The following is a 9,801-nucleotide window of genomic DNA, read 5'->3' on the forward strand; positions in this document are numbered from 1 at the left end:
TAACATTGCTAAAAATTATTGGGTATCAAGGTTCATAAAAGCTTCTAGTAGAGCTAGACCTATACACAAGAACAGGTCGGTACCTTGGGATCTCAACCTAGTCCTTTCAGCCTTAACTAGAGAACCGTTTGAGCCCTTGCATTCGGCTTCAGTTAAATTATTGTCCCTCAAAACAGCATTTTTAGTAGCAATAACATCTGCTCGTAGAGTTGGGGACATACAGGCACTCTCTAGACTCTCCCCTTATACAGAATTTCTACAGGACAGAGTAGTCCTCAAACCGGACCCAGCCTATCTGCCAAAAGTGGCCTCACATTTTCACAGATCACAGGAGATAGTGTTACCATCATTTCTCCCTAATCCCTCTAATACTAAGGAAGAACTACTCCATACGTTAGATGTTAGGAGATGCCTGTTAGAATATATCACAGTCACTAACGCTTGGAAGAGAGAGGATGCGTTATTTTTATCCTTCCAAGGTCCTAGGAAAGGGCTTAGAGTTTCGAAGTACACACTAGCGAAGTGGATTAGGGAGGCTATCTCTTTGGCTTATACTGCAGGTGGAGGTCCGGCTCCGCAGAATCTGAGGGCGCATTCCACCAGGGCCATGGCTACATCCTGGGCGGAAAAATCTGGAGTATCAATCGACCAGATATGTAAGGCGGCCACATGGTCATCCCCGTCCACCTTCTTTAAACACTATAGGTTGGATATGGGGGCCTCCTCTGATCTCACCTTCGGGTTAAGGGTGCTGCAAGCTATAGTCCCTCCCTAAGGTAGTGTTACATCTCTGTAAATCTCTCGTCGTGCTGTCATGGGAGTCCGAGTAAAGCATTAAGCTACTTACGGGTAGCGGCATTTCTCGGAGGCCCATGACAGCACCCTTACTTCCCTCCCTATTTTCACGTGGGGGATGCACTTCCTTTAATGAGATATATAGATCTCACGTGTGATTTCTTGTTATATTACAAGGATTTGATTTGGTATATAAACTGTATATAATGTATATAATGTATACTTGTGTGCTACTAACCGCGGTAGTCCTCTCAGGCTCTAATATACAACTGATGCATGGGGAGAGGTGCCGCCCTTTTGTATCTGTAGGTTTCCTGTTCCTGAAGGGCGGATCCCCTCTCTCTTGTCGTGCTGTCATGGGCCTCCGAGAAATGCCGCTACCCGTAAGTAGCTTAATGCTTTCGTGCCCTGCTCAGTCTGTAGTTAAACATTTTTTTGGTGTGGTTCCCGACTGGAGTATGGTTTCAGTAGGTTTTCACAGAGTGTTGGGAAGAGGTTGTGGCAGGGGGAAATTAAAATGTTTTGCATACAAGGGTTGGCCCACGTCCGAGTTTTTAAAAGTCACGGAGTTATTGCCACAGCCAAAAGCTCCAATGTCCACGGCGACAAAGCGACAGTCAGCATCTGCAATCTCCATGAGCACTATGGAAAAATATTTTTTGTAGTTGAAGTTCTCAGATCCAGTTCTGGAGGGTTTAGTAATCCGAATGTGTTTTCCATCCACTGCTCCCAAACAGTTGGGGAAAGTGCACACTCGCCAGAATTTTTCGGAAATTTCCAGCCACATCTCCACGTTGGGTAGGGGGATAAATTCTTCCTGGAGAATGTTCCACAAAGCACGGCAGGTATCCGCAACTATTCCAGACAAGGTGGAAATTCCTAGCCGGTACTGAAAATGGAGCAATGATAAGCTCTCTCCGGTAGCCAGGAATCTGCCAAAAAAACAGAAATAAAAAATTACGAATAATAATATTTATGATGGGGTTTTGCAAAACAAATAAAGGAAAAAACAAATAATACATGGCAGAACAATAATTATCACAGGCGTTTGTTTTGAAATATTGCGTACCTTAATGTGACTAGGAGACGTTCCTCAGCAGGAATCACTCTACAGAGCTGGGTGTCCTGTCTCCTGATGGATCCTTGGACACGACCAATCAAATCCCAGAAGGTCTCTTGAGACATCCTGGTATAGTCCACAAATTTTTCCGGGTTCGCATGGAGCTCACTGTATAGGGTGTGGTAGGCACAACGGCTCTCCCGGACTTCGATAATGGGGTGTCTCCAAAAACGCAGACACCGTGTTCTTCTCTGTTTTTCTCCGTTTCTTTCTTGCTCACAAGCAAACGCAAAGGCAAGAAACAGCTTTAGATCCAAATCAGGGTTGAAATAAAAGCTCTCCATGCGAAGATACATCGTGACGCAGGATACAGGACCAAAATCTGAATATTTCAGCTGTACAAGTGTCTATGTAAAGAAATCCAATGAGACACGCCCATTCGTGTCCCATTGGTGGTGTCTGTTTATCTAGATTTTTCACCATAACAACTCATGCGCATAAAAAGCGCAAACGCATGCTAACGTATGTAAATGTTGCAGTTTTTTTTACCGGATGCATAAGCTTATGCGGATAAAAAGCGCTGCGTTTGCATGTTGTTTTTTGTGCGTTTATGGTTGCAGATGAAACGCTACGGACACAACCGCAAATGTGAAACCAGCCTTTACATCTTTGCGGCTTACTGCAGCCAACACTAGTTTGCATAATATCTGTACATAATTAAAAAAAAAAAAAAACTTCCGTGGCAATCACGTTTTATGTGCCAATAATACATGTTCTTCATGAAACAGCTATGAAAAAAAATCAATTTGAAAATGGTGCCCGCACGCCTGAACAGTAGCAGCGCTCGATGTATATAGCTGTGATCCGATAGCTGCTACTGGGCAGGCGCGGGCGGCCCCATCTTGCTGGAGAAGAAAAAAAAATCCTCCTCCAAGACGGCACCTGCCTGCAGAAGGTTTATTTAAGTATGTTCTACAGATGTTCATTATGAAAACTAGGGGGCAGGTCAGTGAGGGATCAATGACCTGTCAGAAGCCATACTGATGAATACCTAATCAGAGCACCACATGAAGACACCCCACAGGCCGCCCCGGAACACAAGCATATCATTAACTGAATACAAAAATTGAAAGGAACGGATGGCACTCACCGGTTAAAAAAACTTCTTTATTCCAATACTAGAAAACATCGGCGTCGGGAGAATGGGAGCAGGAGTGGAATGGATGACAGCCGTTTCGCGCTGCAGTGGCGCTTCTACTGGTCACATCATATCATTAACTGAAAATAAAGATTAAACAGCAACCACAAGACGGATTTCATGAACCAAGATATCATTGTAATCAGTATAACGCAGCCGACCTGACACTGTCTGTAGGTTGCTGTGCACAATCCTGCTGACAGGTTCCCTTTACCTTGATTTGCTTGTCATTTTTTTTTTTTCAGACTGACACATTAGCATAGTAGATTACATTATTCTGCATGTGAGAAATAATGGACACTGTCAGAAAGGAGCACGTTTGCCTTAGGGTACCGTCACACAGTGCCATTTTCATCGCTACGACGGCACGATTCGTGACGTTCTAGCGATATCGTTACGATATCGTTGTGTCTGACACGCTACTGCGATCAGACATCACGCTGAGAATCGTACGTCGTAGCAGATCGTTTGGAACTTTCGTCGCTTGATCACCCGCTGACATCGCTGGATCGTTGTGTGTGACACCGATCCAGCGATGTGTTCGCTTGTAACCAGGGTAAACATCGGGTAACTAAGCGCAGGGCCGCGCTTAGTAACCTGATGTTTACCCTGGTTACCAGCGTAAACGTAAAAAAAACAAACAGTACATACTCACATTCCGGTGTCTGTCCTCCGGCGTCTCAGCTTCTCTGCACTGTGAGCGCCGGCCAGCCGGAAAGCGAGCACAGCGGTGACGTCACCGCACTGCTTTCCGGCTATGGTGCTTACACAGTGCAGAGAAGCAGAACGCCGGGGGACAGACACCGGAATGTAAGTATGTAGTGTTTGTTTTTTTTACATTTACGATGGTAACCAGGGTAAACATCGGGTTACTAAGCGCGGCCCTGCGCTTAGTAACCCGATGTTTACCCTGGTTACCCGGGGACTTCGGCATCGCTCCAACGCCGTGATTGCAAAGTGTGACCGCAGTCTACGACGCTGGAGCGATAATCATACGACGCTGCGACGTCACGAATCGTGCCGTCGTAGCGATGAAAATGGCACTGTGTGACGGTACCCTTACTATGAAAAAGTGTTTGCCCCTTCCTGATTTCCTATTCTTTTGCATGTTTATTGCAATTAAATGTTTCAGATCACCAGACAAATGTAAATATTAGACAACGATAACACTTAACCCTTAGGCTGTGTGCACACGTAGCATATTTTTTGCATTTTTTTCACGGTTTTTCGCTATAAAACCGCGAAAAAAATGCTACCATTAAGCATCCTATGTAACAGAATGCATTCCGCATTTTTTGTGCACATGCTGCATTTTTTTCCTGAGCGGAATCGCATTCCAGAAAAAAACGCAGCATGTTCATTAAAATTGCGGAATCGCTGCGATTCTGCAGCCATAGGAGTGCATTGATATGCTTACTTCCCGCACGGGGCTGTGCACACCATGCGGGAAGCAAGCAGATTATATGCGGTTGGTACCCAGGGTGGAGGAGAGGAGACTCTCCTCCACGGACTGGGCACCATATAATTGGTAAAAAATAAAAGAATTAAAATAAAAAATAGCGATATACTCACCTTCGATGTCCCCCGCAGTCTTCCGGCCTCTCCGCTGCACGCTGCCGCTTCGGTTCCTATAGCTGCTGGGCGGTGAAGGACCTGCGATGACGTCACGGTCTTGTGATTGGTCGCGAGACCACATGTGACCGGTCACGTGACCAATCACAAACCGTGACATCATCACAGGCCCTTCACCGCACAACAGCTATAGGAACGGACGCCGCTGAGGTCTGCAGGTGAGTATAACCATGTTTTGTTTTTTTTTCATTATTTTTAAACATTCTATCTTTTACTATAGATGCGGCATAGGCAGCATCTATAGTAAAAAGTTGGTCACACTTGTCAAACACTATGTTTGACAAGTGTGACCAACCTGTCAATCAGTTTTCCAAGCGATGCTACAGATCGCTTGGAAAACTCTAGCATTCTGCAAGCTAATTATGCTTGCAAAACGCTAGTTTTCTGTGGGTATATGCATGCTAATTCTGCATGCGATATACCCGCGGCAGGAGGCGCAGAATTGCCGCGGAAATTTCCGCGGCAATTCTGCAACGTGTGAACTTAGCCTTAAGACATAAATTAACTGGTTTATCACATCTTTGGGAAGCAGAGTTCAATTTCCCTAGCCATACGCAGGCCTGATTACTGCCACACCTGTTTTCAATCAAGAGATTATTTACACAGGACCTGCCTAACAAAGTGAAGCAGACCCAAAGATCCGCAAAAGCTAGACATCATGCCGCGATCCACAGAAATTCAGGAACAAATGAGAAACAAAGTAACTAAGATCTATTAGTCTGGAAAAGGTTATAAATAGTGATGAGCGAATATACTTGTTACTCGAGATTTCTCGAGCATGTCCTCCGAGTATTTTTTAGTGCTCAGAGATTTAGCTTTTCTTGCCGCAGCTGAATGATTTACATCTGTTAGCCAGCATAAGTACATGTGGGGGTTGCCTGGTTGCTAGGGAATCCCCACATGTACTTATGCTGGCTAACAGATGTAAATCATTCAGCTGCGGCAAGAAAAACTAAATCTCCGAGCACTTAAAAATACTCGGAGGACCCCCAAGCATGCTCGAGAAATCTCGAGTAACGAGTATATTCGCTCATCACTAGTTATAAAGCCATTCCTCAAGCTTTTGGACTCCGTGAAACCACGATGAGAGCCAATATCCACAAATGGTGAGAACAGTGGTGAACTTTCCCACGAGTTGTCGGCCGACCAAAAAGTCTGGCCATCCATCATCTGTTTGGGGGTCTCCATCAGCTCAGTACGGAGTACTCCATTAGCTTCGTCCAAGGGGCCTCCACATTAATTTGGAGTCCTCCACCAGCTGAGTCTGGAGTCCTCCTTCATCGCAGTCTGGAATCCTCCACCTGAGTCTGGAGTCCTCCACCTGCTTAGTCTGGAGTCCTTCACCTGCTGAGTCTGGAGTCTACCAGTAGCTCAGTCAAGAACCACCCACCAGCTCAGTCTGGAGTACTCCACCAGCTCAGTCTGGAGTCCACCAGCAGCACAGTCTCGAATCCTTCACCAGATCAGTCTGGAACTCTTCTCAGTCTGGAGTCCTCCACTAGCTCAGTAGGAACCATCCACCAGTTCAGTCTGAAACCATCCAATCCACCATTTGTCACGCCTCCCACACCTCCCTCTGGCTCTTTACATACCTACCTGTCCCGGCGCGCCGCTGCTGCCGCTTCTGCTGGGTCTTCCTCCGGCTCCCGGTGTGCGTGTCTGGCTCTGCGCGCTCCCGGGGTGTCTGTGCGCCGCCTGGCCTCCTCCCTTCCTGGTTCTTGGCAGCGCGTGCGCACTTCACCTCCCTGCTCCGGCGGCGCACACGCACTCCCACAGGCTGGTCTTCGCTTGCTCCGTTCCTCCCCTTCGTGATCCTGGAGGTTTCCTGACCCAGAAGTTCTGCGCTACTCGTCCTATATCAGGTAGCCTCTCCCCTTGCTCTTTGCCTGATTGTCTATTGTGCTTCACGCTAGCTTCAGGTCCCTTGCTTCCCTGAGCTTTCCTGTTTCTCTCCCACTCAGACCAGTATTTTTGCACTGTCTCATATCCAGTGCTTCCCTGTCATGGTACCCCTCTGTAGTGCTCTCCGTGTGGCTTCCATCCGTCCCGGTCTGCTCCTCAATCTCCCGTTTCCCAGTCACTCCTGCGTTTCCTCCCTCCGTCCTCCTCCGTCTGTTTTGTAACAGTCCCTCTTGTTATCTCCAGTGTCCGCTTCCTGTTCTTTTTCCTCTCCTGCCTTTCGTGCTTCTCCTACGTCCTGTCCCCGGGTATCAGCATCCGCGGCAATAGTCTCCTTTGGGCCTGCCCCTGACGCTCCGAGTATAGGGGGTGGTTTACCAGGTCAGCTCACCCTTGGGAGGTTCGTTGTCACAGTTCTCCGGGTTCACCTTAGGAGTTCCACAAATCCTACAGTACTATCAGGCCATGTACCCCGCTGGTACTCCGTCTCCCACCCAAAAAGAACTTCTATTTTTATGGGAGAATCAGACAAGGATAATGTCCTTCCTATAAACCATGGAGTCCTGTTTGTTGGCCCTTCAGACCTCTAACCCTTGGAGCGCTACTCAGCTGGCCAGTCTCCAACAGGCGCTTGCTCAGCAGCGTGATACCCAGGCCCACATTCTAAATTATATGGCATCTATGGATGACCGTGTGCTTGCCCTTCAGTCCGCCGCTTCTGTCTCGCCCCAGGCTGCAACTTCTCACCCGTTGCCCCGTTTTGCGAAACCGCCACAGTACAGCGGAGATCCCAAGTTGTGTAGAGGGTTTCTTAATCAGTGCCAACTACATTTTGAGTTGCTGCCTCAGCAGTATGACCGAGAAAAGGTGGCCTTTGTTGTGTCTCATTTAGAGGAGGAGGCTTTAGCCTGGGTGAACCCTCTCTGGGAGCGTGATGACCCTCTAGTCTCTCAACTTTCCACCTTTCTTGATACATTCCGCAAGGTATTAGATGAGCCTGGTCACCTGGCTTTGGCTACGGAGTCGCTCTTTAATCTCCACCAGGGTACGCTCTCTGTGGGTCAATACGCCATTCAGTTCCGCACCCTGTCTTCCGAGTTAAGTTGGAACAATGAGGCTTTGGTGGGAGCTTTTTGGCGTGGTCTCTCGGCTCAGATCAAGGACGAGCTGGCTGGTCGGGACACTGTGACATCGTTAGAGGACCTGATCTCCCTGGCAACCCGTATAGACTTACGCTTCCAGGAGCACTCCCGTGAAGCCGCTAGGGAGAGATTTCCTCGTGTTTTCCCGGCTACCTGTAGTCCCTCTCGTTCTTGCCCTGTGTCTACTCCAGCTGTTCCTGCTCCGGAACCTATGCAGGTGGATCGACTCAAGCCTGTAGAGCAGCGTAGTAAAGAGAGACTCCCTCAAGAGCTCTGTTTCTACTGCGGCAGTGCTTCTAATTTCCTGTGTTCTTGTCCCGAGGCCTCCGCCTAGGACAGGTAAGAGAGGACTCCCTTGGTGTTTCTGATTTCTCTCCACCTTTGACTCTTTCTGTTCTTTTGCATTTAGGTTCTAAGCGTTTCTCTGAATTGGCTTATATTGATTCAGGTGCGGCCGGAAATTTCATCCAGCTCCGGTCCCTGAAGACTCCTCGGCAGATTGCTTCGGTCGACAGTCAACCCCTGCGGGAGTCAGATTACCGAAGAGCTGGAATTACAGATCGGAGTCCTGCATCGAGAGAGAATTGTCTATTACGTGCTACCCTCCTTGTCTCATGCTATTCTTCTCGGTCTCCCTTGGTTGAGAAAGCACGAGCCTACTCTCGACTGGCGGTCTGGGGACATTCTGCATTGGGGACACCTCTGCCAAAATCAGTGCTTGCTTCCCGTCCAGTTTAAAATATCTTCTCAATCAACTTCTGTGTCTCCAGATTTACCATCTGCCTATGTGGCCTTCGCTGACGTCTTCAATAAGAGGGAGGCGGAGATCCTGCCTCCGCATCGCCCATATGATTGCCCGATCGACCTTGTTCTAGGTTCCACTCCACCTAGGGGCCGGATCTACCCCCTGTCCACTGCTGAGACCCAAGCTATGACCGAATATGCTCAGGAGAATTTAGCCAAAGGCTTTATTCGAAAATCTTCTTCTCCTGCTGGTACAGAGTTCTTTTTTGTCAAGAAGAAGGATGGTTCTCTTCCTCCTTGCATCGACTACCGAGATCTCAACAATATCACGATTAAGAACAAGTATCCACTTCCGCTCATTCCGGAACTGTTTGACCGTCTCCGTGGAGCGCGTATCTTCACTAAATTGGATCTCCGTGGGGCCTACAATCTCATCCGTATCTATCCGGAGATGAGTGGAAGACCGCATTCAACACCCAAGATGGTCATTACGAGTATTTGGTTATGCCTTTTGGTTTGTGCAACTCTCCCCCTGTGTTCCAGGAGTTTGTGAACGATGTGTTCCGGGATCTACTTTATTCTTTTGTGGTGGTGTACTTAGATGATATTCTTATATTTTCTCCATATCTTTCTACCCACAGAAGAGACGTCCGTCAAGTCCTCTTATGTCTTAGAGCAAATCGTCTGTACGCCAAGCTAGAAAAGTGCGCCTTTGAACAGTCATCCCTACCATTCTTAGGGTATATCATATCTGACTCTGGTCTACAAATGGATCCGGGAAAGGTGTCCGCCGTGCTGAACTGGCCGCGTCCTCAGGGCGTTAAGGCGATCAAACGGTTCCTAGGTTTCGCTAATTACTACCGGCAGTTCATCCCACACTTTTCTACCCTGTCCGGCTCCATCTCCGCTTTGATCCGCAAGGGAGCTCACCTTCACTCCTGGTACCCGGAGGCCGAGAACGCCTTCCAGTCCTTGAAACAAGCCTTTGCTACAGCTTCCGTTTTCCATCGTCCAGAGATTAGCAAGCCCTTCATTCTGGAGGTGGATGCTTCTGCCATCGGAGCCGGTGCGGTTCTTTCCCAGAGGTCTTCCTCCGGTCGGCTTGTCACCTGCAGCTTCTTTTCGAAGACCTTATCCGCGGCTGAGAGGAACTATACCATTGGTGACAGAGAGTTGCTGGCTATCAAACTGGCGTTGGAGGAGTGGCGGTATTTGTTGGAAGGAGCTGTGAATCCTTTTAAGATCTACACTGACCACAAGAATCTGGCATACATCCGCTGTGCACAGAGACTTAATCCTTGGCAAGCTAGGTGGTCGCTGTTCTTTGCCCG

At 48.1% G+C, this 9,801-nt stretch overlaps 1 long non-coding RNA gene across 1 annotated transcript; it reads right to left on the bottom strand.

Annotated features, from left to right (window-relative positions):
• Positions 1-1,200: 1,200 nt before the first annotated feature.
• LOC143804666 (uncharacterized) lies at positions 1,201-3,177 on the bottom strand. Its single transcript, XR_013221074.1, has 3 exons — positions 3,006-3,177; positions 1,865-2,126; positions 1,201-1,727 (listed from the first exon to the last, which is right to left on the bottom strand). It is a non-coding gene; the product is annotated as an uncharacterized LOC143804666 (long non-coding RNA).
• Between the last annotated feature and the right edge of the window lie 6,624 nt (positions 3,178-9,801).

Source organism: Ranitomeya variabilis, chromosome 2 (genome assembly GCF_051348905.1).
Source record: "Ranitomeya variabilis isolate aRanVar5 chromosome 2, aRanVar5.hap1, whole genome shotgun sequence".
NCBI lineage: Eukaryota > Metazoa > Chordata > Amphibia > Anura > Dendrobatidae > Ranitomeya > Ranitomeya variabilis.